This window comes from Gavialis gangeticus, unplaced genomic scaffold (genome assembly GCF_001723915.1).
Source record: "Gavialis gangeticus isolate Ggan-Ray unplaced genomic scaffold, GavGan_comp1, whole genome shotgun sequence".
NCBI classification, from domain to species: Eukaryota; Metazoa; Chordata; order Crocodylia; family Gavialidae; genus Gavialis; species Gavialis gangeticus.
In genome coordinates, this window is record NW_017729006.1 from 26,746,206 (window position 1) to 26,758,303 (window position 12,098).

Genomic DNA, 12,098 nt, shown 5'->3' on the forward strand with positions numbered 1-12,098 from the left:
TGTAACCTATCCAAGTCTTGCTGCAGTCTTTCCCTCCCTCACTGTGGGGTCTTGATCTGCCCCCCCATGCCCCTCTCCCCATCCACCGCAACAGACTTACCAGCTGCACGCAGCTCTCCAAGCTGCTGGCCTGTGCTCCTCACCACCTATGTGCTGTACTGTGGCTGCATGCATGCATGGGCCATTTATTGGCCACATTATTGGCCACATCAGGCTGACTTCCGATACAGCCAATTTTCTTTATATCGGTGCTGATCCGATACCAGACCAATGTATTGGAGCACCTCTAAAACAAATGGAATTGAAAAACAGCCTTTGTGATTGGAAAGAAAATGAGTAGCAGGTAAAAGCTTCTAAAATTAAAAAAGCAATATGTTATCTGTAAAACTTCAACCAAGTTTTATTCAAGTAATAATTCAATGATCTAGATTCATAATTAATATCTTAAACTTGTGCTGTACTTTAAGCTTTTGAGTACTTCGGTTGGAAACTCTTTGGGGCAGCTATCTTTTATGTTCTGTGTTTGTATAGCACTTAGGCTAGGTACAGACATTTAAAAAGCCAAGGCAGAACCAATCTAAGGTATGCTGTTTTCTGTAAGTGGTGTAGTTTAGACCTGTAGTGAACAGAACACACATTGGGTGCACCAAATTTATGTTTTGTTACAATTATAGACTGGTTTCTGATCATTTATACTGGTAAAAGTGTAATGTCTGTAACTGGCCTGTGTAATAGAGGCCTGGTTAAGGGCTGGGGAGCTTAAGCATTGCAGTTAAAAATGCAAATACAAATAAACATGAGGAACCCCAATGATTTTGACGAAACTGAAGATGGGTTTTTAATTTGACACAGACACAGGTATATTGCTAAACTGGGGGATGGGATGTCATACTTCTTATAGATCTGGTCTGGCAAAGATATTCTAAAAACTTTATACTCTGAAATAATAAACCTTTGTTCAATATGTCCTTTTTGTAAGTGATGTTTATAAAAATGGATTGGACAGCTTTTTGTATTTAGATGGACTGAGACATGTCATTTTAATTTGGGGCACTCTCCATCTCTAATGACAAATTATTTATTTTCTGAATAAGTTTTGTTACTGGATCAGAGGTGGTTAAATCATGCTTATTATCACTGTGAGCCATAATCCTACTAATGCTTCCATGTTCCTAGTAATATGCAACTTCTATAGATAGGCAAAGATATAATCACTGGCCAGAGATAAGATATAAAGGCATTTGTTGCTATGGGCATGTTTTATTTTGTTCTAAGTTGTCCCATGCTCTCTTTTTCTTTTTCCATATGCAATTTGATCTTTTTTTGTTTTTGTTAAATACTGGATGCTAATTTTAAAATTGTTTTATTAATGACTTTAGTGTTTATTAAACATGCTTCACTGATACATTTAAAAATGAAATATTGTGCTATGGAATAGCACAGGCAAGAATTCTGGTCTTCCTGAATATGAAATATTCAGTTACTATAATTAATTGTGTTTTTTTGAAGTGACATTAAAACATACATTTTGGGATTTAAGCCAGGTTCTAATTGTAGCTACAAGGGTGCGTTTATTCAGGGAAGTTAATGGATAGGAATCTAAAATGTGAATATACAGTATACTAGCTGTATATGTTAGTTCCATGATAACTTCCTATATGGATACAGTTTTTCTACACTGAGCTCTGTGCACTGGGTTTCTGCCTTGGGAGCCCTGGGAAGCCTCCAAGACCCCAGGTAAGGCTGGTGGGGCCAGCCTAGGTGCTGACCCCAGGCTCCCCTACCTCACCTGGGGTAACTTGCCACGTGCCAGAGCACGCATGCATGGGCATTCCCTAGAGACAAGTAGCAGTGGCACAACTATGTGCTGCTTTTATTTGTCCTTGGAGAAACACATGAGTACGCATGTTTGGATGCACCCCTGGTGGCTATGGCAGAAGCAGCTGGATTTGCACTATTAGTGCAGGACTGAAACAATTCAGAGCATTTTGTCTAGCTTCTTTGTGTGCATTTCACTCAACTAAGATATAAACAAAAGAGGCCAATAAGCCTTTAAGAATGTTTTATGCAAATGAACTGATAAATACAAACCAGAAGTGGAACACTAGATTCTCAGTATCTGCAGATTTGTCTCTCCTTAGAATTTTAGTTTGCTACTGACTGCGGCATTTTTCATATATGAAGATATATTTAAATATATCTATGTATGGAATTTGCAGTTTGTTTAAACTCAGTCAACAAGTTTATTGTTAGTGAAATATGGCTGAATTTGCAAGGGCTTTTTGGCCTGATCTGGTATTTCTGCATTAGTTTGCCTGTGCTTTTCCCTGAGGAATAATTTATCAAAAATTAAATAGAACATGTCTTCCTACTTTGCTTTCTTTTTGCTGATGTTTATTTTTCATGCCAACAGAAAGGTTACTTTTTACCTCGTAGGAGGAGGGAAAGAAAGAAAAATAGGAGAAGAAAGATGATGTAGAAAACGGGGACAAAGAGCCAATCTGTAGTATGTCACTCTCTTGCTTTCTCTTGGGACTGTAGGAAATGACTTGTCTATAAAATTCCCATTAGCTGAAAAGAAGCAAAAAATCCTGCTGGAATCTTGTTAGGCAATGTCAAGTTGAATAATAAAGGCTTGTTTTTAATGAACTTCTGAAGATACTGCCTAAGTATTAGTACTTTGAGCTTGTCTTTTCCAGCCAATTTTGCCTTTTTGATTATATTGTCATGTGTCGCTGGGGAAAGTGAGGGAAAAGCATTCATTAAAAAGCCATACACAGAGTGAGATGCCAGGTAGCTTATTGACTATTGGCTTGTCTGTGTGGTAAATATAACAAGCATAACTAAATTGATTACAGTTCATACATTAAGTGTTTTTTTCCAGATCTGGTCTTTGAATAGAATAAGAATGCTCTATTACAAACAAACACATCATACATTATATAATATTATTTTAAACTTGGGTGTTTTAATCTTAAATATGTATGGCATTTGCTGAATTGACTTGAAATAGCTAACGGTGCAAATTGCAACTGATTTAGCTATTTTGTTTGCATTTACTGTTTAGATAAAGACCTACATCTAGATCTAGAGAATGAGTGGGACTTTATCAGGTTGCTAGTAGGTAACAAGCAGTTTCGTTTTATATACAACAATGGACTGGCTTCAAAAGCTTTAGTGGTTTGGTTTGCTGCAGATAAGCAACCTAAACCTTGCATACTTATTTGGGACTTATCTGAATAGTTTGGTTCCAGGTAGCTATAGAAGCAAACCCGCAACTAACTGAAAGTTAATATTTTACATTAATAAAACAGAGGGAAGCCATAGAAGAGACTGGAAATTAGGGTCATGTTCTCAGTGGGTGTAAATCATAATTGGTCTGTTAAAATAAACCCAGCCAAATGCAGGGTAGATTTGCACCTCATAGACTTAACTAAATCAGAGATGCATAAGCTTTGATATATAGTAGCTTACTTCATCAGAGGTGACCTATTGTTTATGAAAGCTTATGCATGTCTGATTTTGTTAGTCTGTAAGGTACAAATCTACCCTGCCTTCTGCCTGACATCAGACTCATATGGCTAACTACTTATCTCTGAAATAAAAACTACCCAGGGGTGACTGGTGCATCCTGAGTCTGAGGGGGCACAATTTGTGGGCAGGCCCAGGGGTGGGCCAACTCCTATACTTCTGTGCTGTAGCTTATTGCCCCCACAACATTCCACTGGCCCGCGTGGCAAAAAAAACCTGCCCCATCCTGAGCGGTGCTGAGTCAGGAGCCAGTCTCAGGAGGGGCACATGCCTCCTCATATCCCCCCTACCAGTCACCTGTGAAACTAGTTCATTCTTTCCGTTGTGCTTTAAGTAAGTATTTAAGATGCATGTAAAGAGGAATTTAGTGTTTATGTACACAAGTAAGTATTCAGGCTCTGTTTGGATAAAATCAAGGAAGGCCAGGAGTTTTTCCCCCCATCCCAGTCCTGGATAGAGGATGTAACAATTAACATAATGATATCTGCTAGAAATTAAAAGGATTTTTAGGATCTTAAAGAAGCATTCCATTATAGTCAGTTGTACAGAATGAAGTGTGATGCTTTCACTGATATAATTTTGTCAGGTAATCAAATGTGGTTCATGTTCAGTTATGTAGTTGCTAGAATTCTGCCTGTTTAAATAAACTTATTGAAGCAGAAAGCTTTTATTCAGCTGATTTTGGAATCTCAGAGTCTCAGAAACTTTCATAGTGTGATTAAGTGGGTTCAGAAAATCTTGTCTTCCCTGTGTTTGCTGAGACAGGAATATTGAAAGTAGTTCTGAGAGACTAGCCAGTATGTAGGTTTTGTTTTTTTTCAGTTTGAAAAATGCTTTGTGGGTTCAGATTTGGGAAATATAAAAGGCATACAGTTATGGGAGAGGACACACTGCTGGTCAAGGAGCAATGGCATTCTTGCCTGCACTGCTGAAATGTGGGGGTGTACCTAGGGGAGGGTGATTGGGGTAAGCACACCAGCCACCAACGTTGGGGGGCTGGGAGCAGGCAGAAAAAAAAAGCTTCTGGAGCAGTTGGATGATTGTGCTAGCGGTGTATCGGCAGCTGAAAGTCGCTGGTACCCCAGATGCCCAGCAAAGAGCTAGTGGGATCTGTGGGAGGATTGGTGGAATCAGGGGGGCTGGGGAGTCCATGGTGGGGATTGGCAGGGACCAGGGAGGTAGTAGGGTTTGCTAGGAGACTTAGGGGATCTGGGAGGGAATACAGGGTGTTGTTGGGGTCCAGAAAGTTTTGGTGGGATCAGGGGGACTAGCAGTCTGCAGAGGGTGGAGCTTCAGGGAATGGGGGGATTATCACCCTCCCCCCTGCAGCAGGGGCTGTTTAGTCCCCCAAACCGCCCACCCCCAGATGAACAATTCTCCCTGTCCTGCCTGCCCTTCCCTGCACCCTGACTTAATTTGACCAGCTCCTGGCACTGGGAGTGGCTTGTGGGTTTTGGCAGGCTCAGGGAGGCTGGCTGGTCCATCTGGAGGTGGGGGAGGGGCTGGAGGGACATCAAAATAGCTGGGTGCCAGAAAAGCACAGCCCTAGGACTGAGGCTAGCAGCTGGGCTTTTCCAGCTCTGGGGTTGTGCTGGGAACTGTACAGATGTTCATTTAGACTGGTCTTGCTGGACCCAATCTAAATTAAACTACATCTAAGGTAGGGTTAATCTAGATCAGGTTGGCCATTTTTCAGCTGATCTAAACTTCCTGAATGTTTGTACAGTTTGTACTTAGATCCACCTAACTAGAGCTCTTAGTGTAAGGTCTACATCTGGGCAAACTAAGTTAGATTGGATGGCCATTATTAATGTGATCTAACCTCCTCCAATGTCTGTATGTACCCATATAGGGCTTGATCCTGTAGGGTGCTTAGTGGTTTGACCATGATCCAACAAAACATTTAGAACCACAGTTATCTATGAGCACATGTATAGTCCCCTTGCAGTGCTTAAAATCAAATGCATGCTTATGTGCTTTCCTGTACTGGGGTCAGAATGCTTAGATTTTTTGGAGAACTGAGCCCATACTGAACTTTCACAAGTCAATGAAACTGAAATGCTTCAAACAGGTTGAAGTTCCCTGTCAGGGTTTGAAGTCATTGGGACCGTGAAATGAAGTTGCTTGGGTAATTTTGAAAAAAACCCCCATCCTTAGGAGTTTAAATATTCATGATTATCGGCAGAAATCTATCCCCTGAATTATAGAAGGGTTCATTTATGTGAGAAAATTACAGAAATTGTTTAATTCTTAAAAGTAGCACCCAAGCCTTCATTTTAAAAAAGTTTTTTTTTCCTTCATAAACATTTTGCAAAATCCATATGCCTTCTCCATAGTGGTCTCTTAAAAAAAACAGCTTGTTATACATTTGTAATCTAAAATTGCCATAGCAAAAGTTTTCAAATTAATTTAGAAAGCCCAGAGACTTACAAACCAGATTGAAATAACCCGTTCAAATAAAAACTGACACAATTTTAAATCTGATCTAAATTACATTGATTGTTCTGCTTTGCCTTTTTGAAAAGGATGCTTTTTTATCAAGAAACTATCATTAAATATGTTTATTAGAAAACAAAACAGGTTTTCTATGAAAAGGTTAAAAACAAAAAAGAATGCATTTCTCAAATTAAAAAATACACTTTTTTTGTAAGTACATATTGGGGATGAGTGCAGATAAAATATACTGTGTATCCTGGTTAATTGTACTATTAATTTAGACCAGTACACATGCAAACTATTAACTATCATACCATATAAAAGTCCAGCTAGCTATAAAGTTAAAGCTGGAAAATGTGTAATAACTTTATATCTGGTTTCTATCCAGCTTTAAATTGTATGTCTAGCATCTGATGGAGCTTCCAGCCACATTGCCAGCTCCTGGGGCACCACACGCTGCCACAGTTAGAAGTCCCATCATCTGTGGTAATTTGCTTAGGCCCCAGAAGAGCCACATACCTGCCAGTGGGGGCCAGGGCACTGGGTGAGGCCCTGGACAACCCCCTCCTCCTGCAGTCCCTGCTCCAGCCCACCTGCCTTGCTGCCCACACACCTCTTACCCCCTTCCCGTCCCCAGTACAACTCTCAGGACATGCACATGTTTGAAACAAAAAAACTTTATTTCCCTAACAACACCCACCCCTATCCTTCTCTCCTCCCCACTCAACAGAGTCCCCTCCCTAACAAACACAGCCCTTCCAACCCCCTCCCCCTCCCTTCCCACCCACCAACAATAAAAAACCCACTTTCAACAAAACAATTTACAAGGTCTCTGTTTTTATGTCCCAGAGTTGGGGACAGTGAGGTTGGGGGGGACCTAGGGTACAGAGCCTAGGGTCAGGTGCCCAGCACCCCAGCCTCAGGCCATTCCCCTTTGGGTTTGGGGTCTGCAGCAACCCCAGCGGGTGGCAGCCTCGTGCTGTGGCCACCTGGGAAGGCGCTCCTTAGGACGGGAAGCTCCCCCTCTGCCCTCGTGCAGCCTCAGTGTCCCTGTGAGGCAGTTCAGGTCCTCAGGTGCACGGTGCAGGGCAGAGCAGTGGGGCTGGGCCCAGGCGGGTGGTAGCAGGTCTGGGGCGGGGGCTGGGCCAGGGGGTTGGCCTGTTGCAGGTTGGTGGGTGGGACCCAGGGGCCTGGCAGCAGGGGGCATGGACATGACCACCAGGTCCAGGATAGTGTCTAGGCTCGGTGGTCAGCATCTTTGGCTTCTACTGCCTGGATGACCACCTGCTGCTGGAGCAGCTCAATGCATTCCCACTCCAGGCCCTCCATCCACCCGCAGTGCTTCCACTGCGCTTGTCCCGTGTCTCCTCCCGGGTAGTGTTCCAGGCAATGTCCTCTGCCTGCCAGGCCTGCTCCTATGCCTCCTGCTCCTCTGCCACTGCCACCAGCTGCTGGAGCAGGATGGTCCTATCCAGGGTGCACTGCTGATGCAGCTGATGCATCCATATGGCTCCAGCATTGGGTGGAGGCAACCCAGAGCCTGCATCCCTGCTGGGTCTGAGACAGAAGACAGAAGCCTTTTGTGAGAGTTTGCAACAGTTTATAGGTAAGATGCTCTGCACCAGAGGCTGTGCGCTGTCCAGCCTCAGATTGGGTGTTGGCCATGCATGGGTGCCCAGGGACCATGCTAAGTTGGCCAGGCAGGTCCAGGCCTAGGTGGCCACTGGCTGAGCCCCACATCCCTGCTTGCTGCACTGAGGCTTGCAACCTGCTGGGTGCTGGCTTCAGGTAGCCTGCCTCCCTTGTCCCTTTCTCAGGGTGGGACAGGCCAGGCTTCTGGCAGCACCTGCTACCATGGCTCCAGACCCCACTCCCCCCCATGCAGGCCAGCCATTCTGCTGTGCTGCCACCCAGCCCACAGCACCCAGGTTTGGGGTGTGCGGAGCTCCCAGACAACCAGGGAAAGGAGCACATCTATGCTCCTGGCTTGGGATCCTGAGTCATGACAGTGAGGGAGGGGCAAGCCCAGGCTGCCCCACAACCTCCATTGCTGCCTGGAGGGCTACCTGTCATGGTGCTACATGTCTCTGTCCCCCACTGCTGAGAAGGACATCACCTTCAGCATTGACACCTTCCTCGGGGTGTGAGAGGCCCATGACCCCTCAGCTGTGGGAACCTGGGTTGCTGAATACAGTTCTGAACTGTGTCCTGCCTCTCTGGGATCTGTAGGGGGGCAGCCTGGTGCCAGGGGAGTGCAGGTGGGTCAGGCAGGGAGTGGGCGCAGGGGCTGGGCCCAGGAGTAGAGGCCAGGACTGGGGACAGGGCAGGGGCAGGGCTGGGAAAAGGCTGCAACAAGCTGCAGCCATTTGCAACACTCACCTGTGGCTGAGCAGCATCTCTGGAAAGGGGACAGGCCAGGCAGAGGCAGCCTGTACTCAGGCCAAGGGGGCGCATGAGGCCTGCAGTGTTCCTGCATATTGCACAGGAGGCACCAGGCTTCTGTGCAGTGTGCCCCAAGGCACAAAATAGTTGCAGATTTTTATAGCCTGCAGCTAGGGGCTGTCAGAGAGCAGCCCAGGTCTGGCCCAGGAGAGGGTCCAAGCCAGGAGCCCTGGGGGTAGGCTCAGGCCAGGCCCCTACTGGCAGGGCAGACCTAGCACTAAATTTAGTGCTGGGTTACATCTACACGTGCATTACTGTGCATTAACTAATCGCAACTAAATTTTATACCTGCATTTGGAGGTATGAAATGTTGTTGCAATTATCTATTTTTACTGTGCAGTAAGGGCATGCATGTGTAGATATGCACCCTTACTGCATAGTAAATTGAGCTAAGGCGCATTAACACATCTCGTGTAGATGCTTCCTTCATGTAGGTTCACCTCTGAGGTAGCTGAGCAATAAGAATTAATTAAGAAACTGACATTTATTTTCAAAAAGAACAACCAATTATGAATTACCAGATTTTCCAGCTTGTTCTACTTTGGTACTGCTTTAGGGAAAATGCAGAAGGCAGGGTGGATATATGCTGCCTGTGTGCCCCTGTCTGCAGCATGCAAGCTACAGATCACAGCTCTGCCCTGACTCCTTGCAGCTGTGATAGTCTGGTTCTGAGCTGGGGCAGAACCATGATCTGCTGCCTATGCACCCCTGTCCTGAGCATTCAGGCTACAGATCGCAGCTCTACCCTGGCCCCAGACCAAGCTTTCCCATCTGCAAGATCCCAGGGCTCCAAAGCAGCTGCTTGCCTTGTGTTTCATAGTTTCATAGTTTCTAGGGTTGCCCTGGGCAGGAATGAGTGCTGGTATCATAATATCCCAGCCACATATCTATCCAACCTCCTCTTGAAGACCCCCAAGGTAGAGGAGAGCACCACTTCCCTTGGTAGCCCATTCCAGAGCCTGGCAGCCTTAACCATAAAGTAACACCTCCAATATCAAGACTGAACCTACTTTCAGTCAATTTGTGTCTGTTAATCCTTGTTAACCCAGGTGGTGCCTGGGGGAACAGAGTCTTACCTATTTTCCGCTGGTCCCCCCTGGTGAGTTTATAGACAGCCACCAGATCCCCTCTCAGTCTTCTCTTGTGGAGGCTGAATAGATTCAGGCTCTTTAGTCTATCTTTGTAGGGCCTGGCCTGCTGCTCTCTGACCGTGTGAGTGGCCCTCCTCTGGAACCCCTCAAGGTTAGCCACATCCTTCTTGAAGTGTGGTGCCCAGAAGTGGATGCAGTACTCCAACTGTGGCCTGACCAGCGCCACATAGAGGGGAAGGATCACTTCCCTGGACCTGCTTGTGATGGATCTGTAGATGCATGACAAGGTGTGGTTAGCCTTACTGACTGCTTCCTTGCATTGGTGGCTCATGTCCATCCTGGAGTCAACAATGACTCCAAGATCTCTTTCAGCCACTGTGTTGTTGAGAAGGGTGTTCCCCAGCCTATAGGTATGTTGCAGGTTCCTTCTGCACTTGTTTTGTCCCTCTGACACTATAACGGTCTCATACCAGTAAAGGAGACTAAGACACGGTTGTCCTAAACTAAAAGCAAGTTTATTGAACCCTAACAGATATAATGGGTTCCGGAGGCAGTATGGTTGCAGCTAAGAATAAGAGTGCAGAAACCAGATATGTCAGTCTCTTGCCAAGTGTTGGTACAATTGAACTGGGCCCAGAAGCCTCTGAGTCCCAACACCCACCCTGCCATGCATCCTGCCAGTGCAGCTGGGGCTGGTCTCCATGGCAACCCCAGTCTTGTGCTATCACAAGGGCAAGGCTGGAGACAGGCTCCAGCCATGCAGGCAGGGGCTGCTGGGAAATGGAGTCCACTGCCGGCTGGATCCGGTCTGTGGGCCAGACTTTGCCCGCTCCTGCTTTAGCCCATATTATGCTACTTACTCCAGTGGCATATCTTGGATTCTGGAAACAAATGCCAATGGTTTTCACTTTTTGAAGGAAAACATTCTGTTTAGAGTCTTCCTAATTTTTAATTTGTTTAATGCTTTTGACCCTAAGGTATTTTGGGCTTCATGTCTTTACACTGCCAGGAAGAAGAAGTCTACCCCATTTATCATTCTTCACTGCTGGATTCTTGAGCCTGGTGCATGAGCTGCTTTGCTGTGGAATCATGTCTCTTTTGGGCCAGTGAATTTGCAGTGACTCTCTTGGCCAAATTCTCAGCTGATATAAATTGTCATAGCTCCTTTGAAGTTAATGGAGGTATACTGACTTAGCTCAAGTGAGAATATGACCTTTTATTTTGTCAGTAGTCCACATTACCTCTGTGTATGGCATCATAAACCTGATAATTATCTTTTATAGGCATAGTTATGTCATTTAGAAGTGACATTAGTATTTAACTTGTACTCTTTTAATTTTCTTGGCAGCATCTGTAAACTCTACTTCATTGTGTCTTTGACCAGTGCAGAACTTATGGTCTGTGCAGTGAAACTTCTAATTAGAAGACTTGTTTTAGGAGCTAACAAATGGACTGTTGTATAGGCATTTGGTTACCTAAGATATCATTGAAATAACACGTTCTTAAGCTGATTAATGTACATCAGCTTCTAATTACATTTTGTACTGCGTACAGATTTGTTATGTGATATTATAACTCTGTATTAGTTTGATCCTGTGTATTCCAGTGTCCTTTGGATTCTTTTATCTTGAACTTTAAATGCTGATGATGTAGGACTTCTGTTAATTTTTTGTCATTACTTCAAAAGTGTCTTGAATATGTGTGGCAGTGCTGACAAAAAGATTTTCTCAAGCATGTTTGGGTGAATTGTATATTTCAGATTTCATCTGTAACAGTTAAAGTTTTAAATAAAGTGGGATTGATTCATTGAAGCTTTTACTATTTATCTTCAAGGTGGATAGGGGCTATATACTGAGGCTGAGGCTGTCCAATGCCAACCAAAGAAACTGGGAAGTTTACCCTTGACTTCAGTGGGTGTTGGGTAAAATAGATGAGGAAAGACTGTTTTTAGAGGTTTTGGTCAAGAGACTTGATTTTTTCACAAAGTATTCTGAAAATATCAAAACAAAAATGTTCAATTTTGAAATAGTGTTTCTAAACAACTATTCCCATTGTATTTCAGCTTGAAATCTCAGTTTCCAATTTTGTATTTTGGGGTTTTGGATATTTTATTCCTTGCTGTAATTACTTCTTCTATTATGCGAAATGCAGAGGTTTTTTTGCCTTGATTTTGACTACTGTGCCTAGGAATTTGTTCAGGTTTTTAGCTGGTATGAATTGGCAAAGCTCCAACTTGCTCATGACGCTAAGATGTGGGGGGATGTGGGCACAGTAGAAGGAAGGAATAGGCTACAATTGGACCTAGACAGGTTACAGGGGTGGGCGGAGGAGAATAGGATGGGATTCAACACTGACAAGTGCAAGGTGATGCACCTGTGGAGGAAGAACCAGCACCTACAGGCTGGGGAACTCCCTTCTCGTAAGTGCAGAGGCAGAAAAGCATCTTGGAGTCATCATTGATGCCAAGATGAACGTGGGCCGGCAGTGTGGGGATGCAGTCAGGAAGGCCAGCCGCACTTTGTCATGCATCCACAGATGCATCTCAAGCAGGTCCAAGGAGGTGATACTCCCCCTCTATGCGGCACTGGTCAGGCCACA

General features: G+C 44.6%; 1 protein-coding gene across 1 annotated transcript in view; it reads left to right on the forward strand.

The window, feature by feature from the left end:
- The window catches only part of BMPER (BMP binding endothelial regulator), a gene marked incomplete at its 5' end in the record, with an annotated part of 307,337 nt that overhangs the window by 45,040 nt on the left and 250,199 nt on the right, over positions 1–12,098 (forward strand). The gene's annotated exons all lie outside the window — the stretch shown is intronic.